Source organism: Rhinatrema bivittatum, chromosome 2 (genome assembly GCF_901001135.1).
Source record: "Rhinatrema bivittatum chromosome 2, aRhiBiv1.1, whole genome shotgun sequence".
NCBI lineage: Eukaryota > Metazoa > Chordata > Amphibia > Gymnophiona > Rhinatrematidae > Rhinatrema > Rhinatrema bivittatum.
The window spans coordinates 616207936-616220813 of NC_042616.1; positions in this window are offsets into that span (position 1 = coordinate 616207936).

The following is a 12878-nucleotide window of genomic DNA, read 5'->3' on the forward strand; positions in this document are numbered from 1 at the left end:
TTAACAGTACCTAATATGAATCATAATAGCCAAAGAGGGATGCAGACAAGTATGCTGACAAGCCAAAAACACTGTCACAGCTACAGAAAATAAACTTTGCCCAGATGAGAACTTTAAACCAGAACTGAAGGATACTTATCAAGATCTCCCTGTTTATAAGCTCCTGTGTAAATAAAACCAAAGCAGAGGGACAATGTAGCAACTTAAGCTCATAAGCAGAAGTCACGGACCGGCCAAGGGAAGTCCAGAGGTCAGAGGGACCTCCACCCTTGGATGAAGGGGGAGCATTCTGTAATGGAGAAAATGCTGATGCTGGCATACAGCCTAGATGCAAACGTTGCAGGACCCCCCCCAAAGAAAAGTGGAGGGGGGGGGAAGACCTGCAATGCGGTAAAGACCCTCCACCCACTATGTGATTATGTAGGAGCTTATGCATATTTATCAGCTGGAAAGTATAAGATGGGGGGCAAATAAAGAGGAGAGCAAACCCAAGCAGCCCCATCAACCCTTGCTATCAAGGAGGGAGAAGACTAGGTGTGGCCAGGAGACCAGAGAGAGGAGACGCCCTGCCTGGGATTGGACAGTAGCGCGGATTCTGAGGCAGTGAGGAGCCGAGAGCAGCCTGGCAGCTTTGCTAGTACCAGACCCGGAAGCAAGCCCCAGACAGCCCGACAGCTCTGCCAGTACCCAATCCAGAAGCAAGCCTCCTTCCTGGACCACCCTGAAGTTCTACTAGCACCAGACCTGGATGCAAGCCTCCTCCCCTGAACACAATTTCCAGACCTCCAGCCAGAGCCTGCGTCAGAGGTAAACAGAGAAATTGTTTGAAGTTGGGAGCAGGGGTAAGTAAGTTAGTCATTAGTATTAATATATTAGGCAGGCTAAGGTTTATAGCATGTCTGATACCACCCATGTTACAGAACTTCCTTTAGGATAAGCTGGTACTTAGTGGCCAGGATATTAGAGACAGGAATTGTTATCTTCTAAATGCTAAATCCTGTCAAATCTAATAAATAAAAGTCTAATTCTGAGGAGAACATGTCTTTCCTGAACTTAGGATCATGAAATGAAGTGGGAAGGGAATTGGAAGTGTCCTATAGCAGACAGGTCCCTGCACCCCTAAAGTTACTTACAGGCTGATAAAGGATAAGGTAGGAAAAAGCTTAGAGTTTTTGTGTGTCATTATTTCGCTCCCTCTTACCCCTCTCTCACCCACCCCCAGCTTTTCCTTTGATTTATAGGCAGGAAACACTTTCACATTAAAAATCAATCAGCCTTTTATTTAAAACAAAGGATTGCCCTAGGCCTTATTAAGAGTTTAATTATCCTGTTGCACGTCACTACAAGGTTAATAGTGAATATACCAATACATTTAAATGACTCTTATTTACACATTCCTACTTCCTCAGCAACCTAAACTTAACTAAGAACTCAATAAAATTAAAATGAAGGCAGCAATCCAGCAGCAAGAGGGGGGCCTTCCAGTCTTCTAAGTTGAATGTCACATGTATGATTTTTTTCACTCACCAGCGAAATATTGTATGTGTGCATCCGGTGCGAAGAGCTCCTGGCTCTCAAAGAATGAGTTCAATCTCTGGAGGCTAAAGTGGCAGACCTGGAGGAGTTGAGTTAGACAGAGAGGTATATAGATGAGATCTTAATGGACATAGAAGCTAAGTCCCAACTCCAGTCTGGCAGCCCTGGTGCTGCTTTGGAGGAGGGAGATCTCCTGGTCAGAAAGCATCAACATGGTGCAGCAGGAAGTGATCCTGCAGCAAGATATTACTCTCCAAGTGATGCATTGCCCTCTTGCATAGATGTGTCTCCCAGGGCTACTGCCCAGGAGGGAAGGTTTAGGTCGGCCGTCATTGTTGGTGATTTATTAGGAATGTAGATAGCTGGGTGGCTGGTGGGCACAAGGATCACCTGGTAACATGCCTGCCTGGTGTAAATATGACGGACCTCACGCGTTACCTAGATAAGATTTTAGACAGTGCTGGGGAGGCACTGGCTGTCATGGTATATATGGGCACCAACGACATAGGAAAATGTGAGAGGAAGATTCTGGAAGCCAAATTTTGGCTCTTAGGTAGAACACTGAAATCCAGAACCTCCAGGATAGCATTCTCTGAAGTTCTCCCTGGTCCAAGCATAGGTCCCCAGAGGCAGGCAGAGCTCCAGAATCTCAATGCGTGGATGAGACAATGGTGCAAGGAAGAGGGATTCAGTTTTCTAAGGAACTGGGGAACCTTTTGGGGAAGTGGGAGTATTTTCCGAGGGGATGGGCTCCACCTTAACCAGGGTAGAACAGGGCTGCTGGTGCTAACCTTTAAAAAGGAGATAGAGCAGGTTTTAAACTAGAACAAAGGGGAAAGCCGACACTCACTCAGCAGCGCATGGTTAGGAGGGAGGTATCTTTGAAGGAAACTAATAAAGCAGAAGAGTTAAGGCATCCCAACAGAGAGGTTCTAATAAAAGCAAGAGTAGTCCATGTGCCTAAAAGTAAAGAATCACCTGAGCTAAACATTTTGAAATTATCTATGTCAACTAAAAAGCAGGCTCTTAATACAAAAAAATCCCCCACGCTTTGAAATGACTGTATGCCAATGCCAGAAATCTAAGAAGTAAGATGGGAGAGTTAGCATGTATAGCAGTGAATGATGAGATAGACTTAACTAGCTTCTTAGAGACATAGTGGAAGGAGGATAACCAATGGGATAGTGCCATACCAGGGTACAAATTATATCACAATGTTATGGAGGAACGACTTGGTAGAGGGATGGCACTTTATGTCTGGGATGGCATAGAGTCCAACAGGACAAGGATCCTGCAAGAGACTAAATGCTCAATAGAATCTTTATGGGTAGAAAACCCTTGTGATTTGGGGAAGAGTATAGCAATAGGAGTATACTACTGTCCACCTTGCAAAAATGATGGGAAGGATGATGAAATGCTAAGAAATTAGGGAACCTAACCAAATTGGCAGTATAATAATAATGGAAGATGTCAATTACCCCAATATTGACTGGGTAAATGCAACATCAGGACATGCTAGTGAGATAAAGTTCCTGGATGGAAAAATGACAGCTTTTTGGAACAATTGGTTCAAGAACTAGAGATGTGAATTGGTACCGGACTCGTTTCCGGTATCGGGCTTGTAGAACCGCGGGAAATCTTCATTTCCCGCAGTTCTGAATTTTTTTTTTCGGCTGTCCCAAGCTGAAAAAAAACCCCAAAACACCCCACCCTGACCCTTCGAATTATTTAGAATCCCCCACCCTCCCGACCCCCCTAAAACTTTTCTAAAGTACCTGGTGGCCGGCAGGGGTCCCAGGAGCAATCTCCCGTTATCGGGCTGTCGACTTCCAGTAAACAAAATGGCGCCGATGGCCCTTTTACCCCCTTACCATGTGACGGGCTATCAGTGCCATTGGCCGACCCCTGTCACATGGTAGGAGCAATGGATGGCTGGCGCCATCTTAAAAAATAGCGCGGTCCATCCATAGTACGTCACATGGTAAGGGCAAAGGGCCATCGGCGCCATTTTGATTAGTGGCAGCCAATGGCCCGAGAGCGGGAGATCGCTCCCAGGACCCCTGCTGGACCACCAGGTACTTTAGAAAAGTTTTGGGGGGGGGGGGGTCGGGAGGGTGGGGGATTTTAAATAATTCGATTTCAAGGGTCGGGGTGGGTTTGGGGGTTGTTTTTCTGTGTGCCCTTTCTTCCTGCCCCCCCCCCCCCAAACGACAATAAAACCACACAAAAATTTCGTGAGGTTTTCCTATCGCTTCCGGGGACCCGCCGGTACCTGACGGATGAGAAAATATCGTATGATATTTTCATTCATCAGAAAAACGATTCACATCCCTATCAAGAACTGATGAGAGAGGGAACTATTTTAGATCTAATTCTTAGTGGAGCACAGGTAAAAGAGGTAACAGTGGTGGGGCTACTTGGCAAGAGTGATCATAACATGATCAAATTTAAATTGACGACTAGTGTTGACATTTAAAAAAAAAACAAACAAAAAAAAAACTCACTCCCAGGAAACTTTTATCTTTCCTGTATTCTCTTTCTGGCTTTTCTTTGCTTTCTATAATAAAGAGTATTATTGAGAAATATAAAGGCTGTGTTTTCTATAACAAGCCAGCCAGCACAGTGAAACCCCTGATTGCCAGGAGCCTCAGGCAGTAAATTGGGAACTTCTTGTGGGGTAAGAAAGGTAACAACTAGAAAAGTCCCTGCCCTGGAGGTGAGGCAGGTAGGGAACTTGGAAGTCACCGAGACAGCCGCCCTCGGGATTTCAACAAAGTGCAGTCCAAATGTATTTCATGCATTAAGAAAGGTGGAAGGAAGGCCAAACAATTGCTAGTATGGTTAAAAGTTGAGGCAAGAGAGGCTATTTTAACCAAAAGATCTTCCTTCAAAAATCTGAAGGCGGCTCCTTCTGAAAAAAAATAGGAAAAACATAAGCATTGATCAAGGGGTTAAAGCAGAACTTAGGAAAGATAAGGCCATCACAGAAAGACTAAATTAGTTCTTTGCTTCAGTGTTTATTGAGGAGGATGTTGGGGAGATACCCATTCCGGAGATGGTTTTCAAGGGTGACAATTTAGATAAACTGACCCAAATTATGGTGAACCTAGAAGATATAGTAGGCCAGATTGACAAAGTAAAGAATAGTACATCACCTGGACTGGATAGTATACATCCCAGGGTCCTGAAAGAACTAAAAAATGTCAGACCTATTACAAGTAATTTATAACCTATCATTAAAACCATCTGTGGTACCTGAATACTGGAAAATGGCCAATGTAAGCTCAAAATATATAAAGGGCTCAGAGGTGATCCAGGAAACTGTAGACAGGTGAGCTGATTTCAGTGCTGGGAAAAATTGTGGAAACTATCATAAAGAATAAAATCACAGAAAATATAGATGGACATGATTTAATGGGACACAGCCAGCATGGATTTACCCAAAGGAAGTCTTGCTTCAGAAATTTGATACATTTTTTTTTGAAGGGATGAATAAGCATGTGGATAAAGGTGAGCAAGGAGATGTAGTATATTTCGATTCTCAGAAGGTGTTTGACAAAGTCCCTTATGAGAGGCTTCTCAGAAAACTAAAAAGTCATGGGATAGGAGGTGATGTTCTTTTGTGGATTGCAAAGTAGTTAAAAGACAGGAACAGAGAGTAGGATTAAATGGTCAGTTTTCAGAGTGGAAAAAGGTAAACAGAGGAGTGCCTCAAGGATCTGTAGTTGGACCAGTGCTTTTCAATATATTTATAAATAATTTGTAAAAGAATATGATGAGTGAGGTAATCAAATTTGCAGATAATACAAAATTATTCAGAGTAGTTAAATCACAAGTGGATTGTGATAAATTGCAGATACTTATGAGACTGGAAGAATGGGCATCCAATTGGCAGATGAAATTTAATGTGGACAAGTGCAAGGTGATGCATATAGGGAAATATAACGCATGCTGTAGCTACATGATGTTGGGTTCCATTTTAGGAGTTACCACCCAGGATAAAGAGCTGGGCAACATAATTGATATCATCAGCTCAGTGTGCTCTGGCGGTGAAAAAAGCAAACAGAATGTTAGGAATTATTAAAATGGAAGATGTCATAATGCCCCTGTATTGTTCAATAGTTAGACCGTACCTTGAATACTGTGTACAATTCTGATCGCCGCATCTCAAAAAAGATAGTTACAGGAGGAAGTACAGAGTAGGGAGACCAAAATGATAAAGGGCACGGAATGGCTCCCCTGTGAGGAAAGGCTAAAGAGTTTAGGGCTGTTCAGCTTGGAGAAGGCACAGCTGAGGGGGCTTAAAACTAGTCCTCAGGACACACTTAGCCAGTCGGGTGGACAGAATCTTCAGTTTATATGCATGTGATAGATTTGCATATTCATTGTGAATATCCTAAAAACCTGACTGGCTACGTGTGCCCTAAGGACTGAGTTGAGAACCCTGATTCAGCCAGTTTCTTCATTCCTAAGTTTCTCAGAATATAATGGTTTAACATAATTTGAAGATCCTGTGTAAAATATGGCCACCAAGTGGATTTTTTTTCTATTTGTAGTTTAGCCTTCTTTTTATTTTATAGAATGTGTGTACCTGCTAGCTAAAGAACAAGGCTGAGGAGAAAAGTCCAGGACATCAGACGTGCACTGGTTAGGAGCGCAGAAGCATGGCTGCCCCAGCGGAGAGTTACTGACTGGCCTAAACAGTTTTTAATTGGCCAGGCTGGCTGCAGGTACAAGTTGAAAATCAGCAATGGGAAAGGCAGTTCGAACTGCTACTCTGTTGCTGTCTGTGATTAAAAAAAAAGAGAGGTGGTAGGCAGCAAGGCCTCAGCAGATCAGGGGTGGATACAGGAGTGGTTTGCTCTCTGGAGCTTCCCCTTCTTTACTGTCTGCAGGGCTCCATGTTACAGAAGAGGGAGGGGCTGGAGTCATGGCAGCTTTTCTGTTCTTTATTTATTTTAAAATGTTTCTAACTCACCCCTCCAATAAGTTTGGGGCAAGTTACAATAAAACACACATTAATAGAGCATACACTTAAAACAGTCTGACATTGATCTTGCAAGTGAAAGACTAAATAATGATAGCAAAACAATGCTGCAAGAATGCTTACTCAGTTGTTTGGACTCTCCACTGTAATCCTGCAGAAGGCAGAGAGAGAGAGAGAGAGAAATAAGTTGTAGCACTTGGCAAGTGGGTGCATATCAGCTTTCTCTCTTCCACACATCCCCCCCTCCACTAATCCACACTCATCCCCACCTCCCCCAATATGCCAAAGCTCTCTGACTTGTGCTCCCTCACTCTAAGCTCAGCTAAATCCCAAGTCCTGGAATAACAACTGCAGACTGAGCTGTATCTGTTCTACGTCCTGCTCGACCTGCAATGTCTGCTCCAGGCTCACACCTCCTCTTCGGTTCCCTGCAGGCTTATTGTAGAAGAGGAGGAGGTGAAGTTGAAGTACACACTTTAAAGCAGAAAATGATGACTACGCTCCCTTCTCCAGTCCCTGCAGGCTTCCTGAATGGGAGTGGCTAGAGCAGTAAATCGAAAGGCCCAGAGCTTTCCAGCGTGTGACTTGGCTTTACCCATCATTAACATTTTCTCCAATTTTCCATCATGGGCAGTGGGAGGGAATATTTGTTTCAGAATTCTCCCCTGGCTGTAAACCCAACCTTTTTAGGGGCATTTCTACTAGGCTATAATATCCCCTGGAGCATGCCCATAACAGGGACGTATTTAGGATTTTGCCTTCCCTATGCACTTTTCGTGCTTTTACCTCCTCACCTCCTGTAAATGGCTATGACAGGGTAGCAGAAGGATGCTCTCTTCTGAATGAGCTTCAGCAGAACTGGAAAGTGGCAAATCCTAGCCAGCCTGCTGCCCCTACATCTTTGCCACCACAGGCACAGATTTAATGGGTGCCTACTGACAAGTCAAGGGCTGTGCCCAATGATTTAGTGAGAAGGTGACTAGAGAGTGGGAAGGAGTTGGTATTCTGGAGGATCCCTCCCTCATCTTTGGAGGTTTAGAGACTTGAAGGAAGTTAAGTAGTGAGATTTGCTTTTGAAGAGATTTTTGGAGAAAATTGATCAATACAGGGAAGGGCGTCCCCCCTGGATCCTGAAGGGATGCATCAAAGATTTGTTGCCCAAGCAATCAGAAACAGCAAGAGGTGAAGAGAATTGTTGGCTCTTGAGAAGAGGTCTCAAAGGATTTGCAGGTTTTTGAAAGTTTTTGGCTTAAAAGTTGAGATTTTTGAATTATTGGACTCAGAAGATTTTTGAGGTTGGTGATATTTTCCATCTTTGGAGCAATGTATGCTGGAACTACGCCCCACGAGCTATACACCCTAGCCTTCATGGGGAGGGGTTACTTAACATGATAGTGGTGCAGAGGTGCAAAGACCAGTAAGGAGATACAGAATGGACAAGGAAACCATGATTTTTCTTACTTTCATTTTTCAGAAGCTGTTTCTGATTTTTACAATTTCAGCATGGATACTCATCTTTAACTTAAAGCAAACTGTTTTGAACACCAATTGGACTCGTGCTTTCTTTATTCTGCCTTGACCTTGCTGAATGGACGGTGAATGGGCTGACTACTATTGGACATTTCTGTTAATAGCCACCTCCTTATTTATTTATTTATTTTTATATATCTACATTCGATCTGAGATATCACATCGGTTTAAATTCAGGTACTGTAGGTATTTCCCTATCCCCAGAGGGCTTACAATCTAAGTTTATACTTGAGGCAATGGAGGGTAAAGTGACTTGCCCAAGGTCACAAGGAGCGACAGTGGGACTCTCCTGGTTCGTAGCCCACTGCTCTAACCACTAGGCTATTCCTCCTCCCTCCTTGGTCTTATTCTGGGTTCTTCTACACCTGGTAAGCATCATTCAGCCGGAGTGTGGACCACTGGATCTGAATCAATTGACCGCAGCAGGGTCCCAGGAAGTTAGCCTTCCCCCCACCAGACTTGAACCCTGGTAAACCCTAGTGCCCCTGGATGATGCACACTGCCCAAACAGGGGACTGAGTAAGTGTTTCTCCAGAAACCTTGCAATTACTAAAAATTCCCAGTGTCTGCAGGTAAAAATCTGAAGGGTTTCCAGGTATGGGAATGTATCTGGGAGCTGGGGGGGGGGGGAAAGGCTCTGAGGGCTATATATATATGAAGGAGCTGGGGGGGGGGGCTCTGGGGCATGTGTTTGGGTGTCGGGATTTGGCAGGTTTGATTTCTGCACAAACCCATTAGGCAAAAATCTGGGAGTGACTTCTGGGTCTGAAAATGTCACCTCCTGCTTGTTAGGATGGGCCTGCAGGTGCCAAAGGGTTCTTATCTACCTGTGGGGTAGATATTCAAATGCTACTTAGCTGGATAAATTGGACTTATCTGGCTAAGTGGCTGCCGCTGAATATCCAGTTATGTCACTTAGCTGTATAAGGGACGTATGCTGACAAAAAACAATTCTTTCCTCTGCTGTTCACTCTAGTGCCACCCCTCCCCCTCCTGATCCCTGCAGACAGTAGGGGAGGGGAGGGGAGGAATGAGAGAAATGGCTGGATTAGTGAGCAAAGTGGCTTTTCTTTGCTCTGCTGTGTCTGCTCCAGGCTCATCCCCTCCCTTCTTGTCCTTGAAAGACAGGAGGGGAGGGACTGGATTAGAGAAAAGAATGGCTTGACCTTTTTTACCCTGTAATGTATTCTGTCAGCTCCAGGCTCACCCTCTCCTCCTCTGTTCCCTGCACACTGCCTGGGGAAGGGAAGGGCTGAAGCAGGAAGCAGAGGGCTGTTCTCTGTTGCCTTGATGCTCCACTGCCAACAGTCATTGAAGCAGAACCCTGTGTGCTCATGGCTTCCTGCTATGCTGTACAAGGGGAGGTCTCTGCTGCTAGGGGATTTTAATCTTCCAGATGTTGATTGGGTCATCCCAACTACAGTATCTTCTAGAAGCAGAGAGATCCTGGATTCTCACCAAGAAGAACTGCTCTGTCAACTACTAACGAAACCCACATGGGAGGGGGGCGATACTGGACCTGGTTCTTACCAAAAGGGACAGCATTTCTGATGTTGGAGTGGATGATCATCTGGGAACAAGTGACCACCGGACAGTGTGGTTCAATATTAGGACGCAAGAAGAGAAGGTTCAGTCTGAAGCGATGGTCCTAGACTTCAGGAAAACTCTCTCAAAATGGGGGAGTACCTCAAAGCGTATTTAGCTGGATGGGAAAATCTAGGGGAAGCAGAAGGGCAGTGGGCAAAACTAAAAGGAAATATAAGGGCAACTCATCTTTTTGTTAGGAATATAAATAAAGGGAAGAGGAAAAAGAGATTGTTATAGTTTTTTTTTAAAAAGTAGCTGAAAAGTTAAGGGAGAACAAGTTAGCATTCATAAACTAAGAGAGATCGCAGAAACAGGAAGATAGGAGACAATATCTGGAAAAATTAAGAACAGCTGAGAAAGTAGTCAGAAATGCGAAAATTCAAATAGAAGAAAAAATAGCAAATATAAAACAGGGGGACAAAACTTTTTTTTTTTAAGCTATGTTAGTGATAGAAAGAAGTGCAAAATTGGCATTGTGAGACTCAAAAGGGAAGGGGAGGAATATGTAGAGACTGATGAGGAGAAAGCAAAATTGCTTGACAAATATTTCTATTTGGTGTTCACTGTGGAAGGGCCTGAAGCGAGACCACATTAAAAAACAAACATACAAATAAGACTGGAACTGAGGAACAATGTGTTCATTAGGAGCTAACTAAACTTAAAAGCAGATAAGGCGATGGGGCCGGATGGGACACATCCGAAGGTACTAAGGGAACTTAGAGATGTCCTGGCAGCTCCGCTGGCTGACCTTTTCAATGCTTTAGTGCTTGGAGTAGTTCCGGAGGAATGGAAAAGGGAGGATGTAGTTCCTATACATATATGAGGAAGTAAGGAGGAGGTCGGGAACTATAGGCCAGGCAAATTTTGGAATCCAATGGATTACAAGATCCGAGAAAGCATGGTTTTACCAGAGGTAAGTCTTGTCTGATGAATCTGATCTATTTCTTTGATTGGGTGATGAGAGTTGGATCAAGGGAGAGTGCTAGTTGTAGTGTACTTGAATTTCAGCAACACCTTTGACACAATTCTACACAGACTTATAAATAATTTGTGCGCCCTTGGTAGTGGTAACTGGAGTTTTCTCTGAGGAGGGGTGTGTACTAGTGGTGTGCCTCAGGGATCGGTCCTTGGACCTGTTCTTTTCAACATTTTTGTAAGCGAAATAATGGAAAGTTTATTGGAAAAGGTTTGTCTTTTTGCCGATGATACAAAAATCTGTAACAGGGTGGACAGCCAAAAAGGAGTGGAAAACATGAGGAAGTATCTACCAGAGCTGGAGGAATGGCCTAAGGACTGGCAGCTAAGATTTAATGCTAAAAAATGGAAGAGTTATGCATTTAGGATGCAAAAACCCAAGGGAATGGTATAGAATTGGAGATGAAATTCTTCTAAGCACAAAGGAAAAGCAGGATCTAATTGCATCTGATTATCTTAAAGTGGCCAACCAGGTAGATAAAGCAACGATAAAAGTCAGAAAGATGCTTGGCTGCATAGAAAGAGGAATGGTCAGCAGAAAAAGGGAAGTGATATTGGCCCTGTATAGGTCCCTGGTGAGACCTCACTTGGAATACTGTGTACAGTTCTGGAGACCGCACCTTCAAAAGGATATAAACAGGATGGAGTCAGTCCAGAGGGTGGCTACTAAAATGATCAGTGGTCTTCATTCTAAAGCAAATGGGGATAGACTTAATATGTACACCCTAGAGGAAAGGTGAGATATGATAGAGACTGAAAAATTACTACTTACCTGATAATTTCATTTTCTTTAGGACAGTCAGATAAATCCAGAAAAAGTGGGATATGCACCTCTACCAGCAGATGGAGATGGAGCAAACTGATGTCACAGTATATATATCCCTGCAGTGCCAGTATTTTCTTCAAAAGCAACTGTGGACAGATTAACAAAAAACGATTAAAAAAAGGTAACCATATAAATACTCAGCCAACAGGCAACACTGAGCTCAGACAAGAATGTAATAACACTAGTCTAAGGACTGGAGTACACTTACCAGTAATCCTTGTAACACATAAGCATACAAGAGGAACAATATGTAATAATTAGGCAGTCGAGAGAGGGAAGCTAGATTCATCTGATTATCCTAAAGAAAAGGAAATTATCAGGTAAGTAGTAATTTCTCATTTCTTAACATCCAGTCAGATGAATCCAGAACAAGCAGGAGGCTGCCCACAGTCCAGCCAAAACCGCATGCACAAAGGCCACATCCTCCCAGGCCTGCACATCCAGATGATAATACCTGGAAACGGTGTGTAAGAAGGACCACGTCACAGCTCGGCAAATGTCGACAGGAGACAACAATCTTAACTTCTGCCCATGACACTGCCTGAGCCCTAGTGGAATGAGCCCTGACCTGACTAGGTAATGGCTTCACAGCATCCACGCATGCAGCTGAGAATACCTCCTTAATACGTGAAGCTGGCTTCCCCTGTCTAGTACCACCATAAAGGACAAACAGGTGATCCGACTTCCACAAAGGCTCAGTAACCTCTAGATACCTAACAATATGTCTCTTAACATCCAAGGGTCACAACAGACGATACTTCTCTTACATCTCTCTCTCTGTCCACAGACGGCAGAGAGATGGACTGATTCAAGTAAAACTTAGTAACCACCTTTGGTAAAAAAACGAAGGAACAGTACGCAACTGTACCATGCCTGGAGTCACCTGGAGAAATGGCTCCCAGAAAGACAAGATCTGCAGTTTGTAAATCCTACGCGCAGAATAAATTGCTACAAGGAAAACCATTTTCAAGGTCAGCAACCTCAAGGACAGAGTACATAGTCTAAATGCAGGGCCTGCCTGAAACTCCAAAATCAAATTAAGCCTCCATAAGGGTACCGGAAACCGCAAAGGAAGCCAAAGATGTTTCACTCCTTTCAGAAAACAGGCCACATCAGGATTAGCAGACAAGGATCCACCATTTACCTGACCTCTGAAACAGGCGAGAGCCGCTATTTGTACTTTTAAGGAATTAAGAGCCAAGCCTTTATTCAAGCCATCCTGGAAAAATTCCAAAATGAGCAGAATCTTGACCAAGGAAGGAAGAGTACCTCGATTCACACACCAGGCCTTAAACACTTTCCAAACCTGCACATTGGCCAAGAAAGTGGAGAACGTTTTAGCTCTTAGCAAGGTGGAAATCACTGTCGCAGAGTATCCACGTTTCAGCAAGCAAGCTCTTTCAAGGGCCATACTGTAAGACAAATACAGTCAAATCT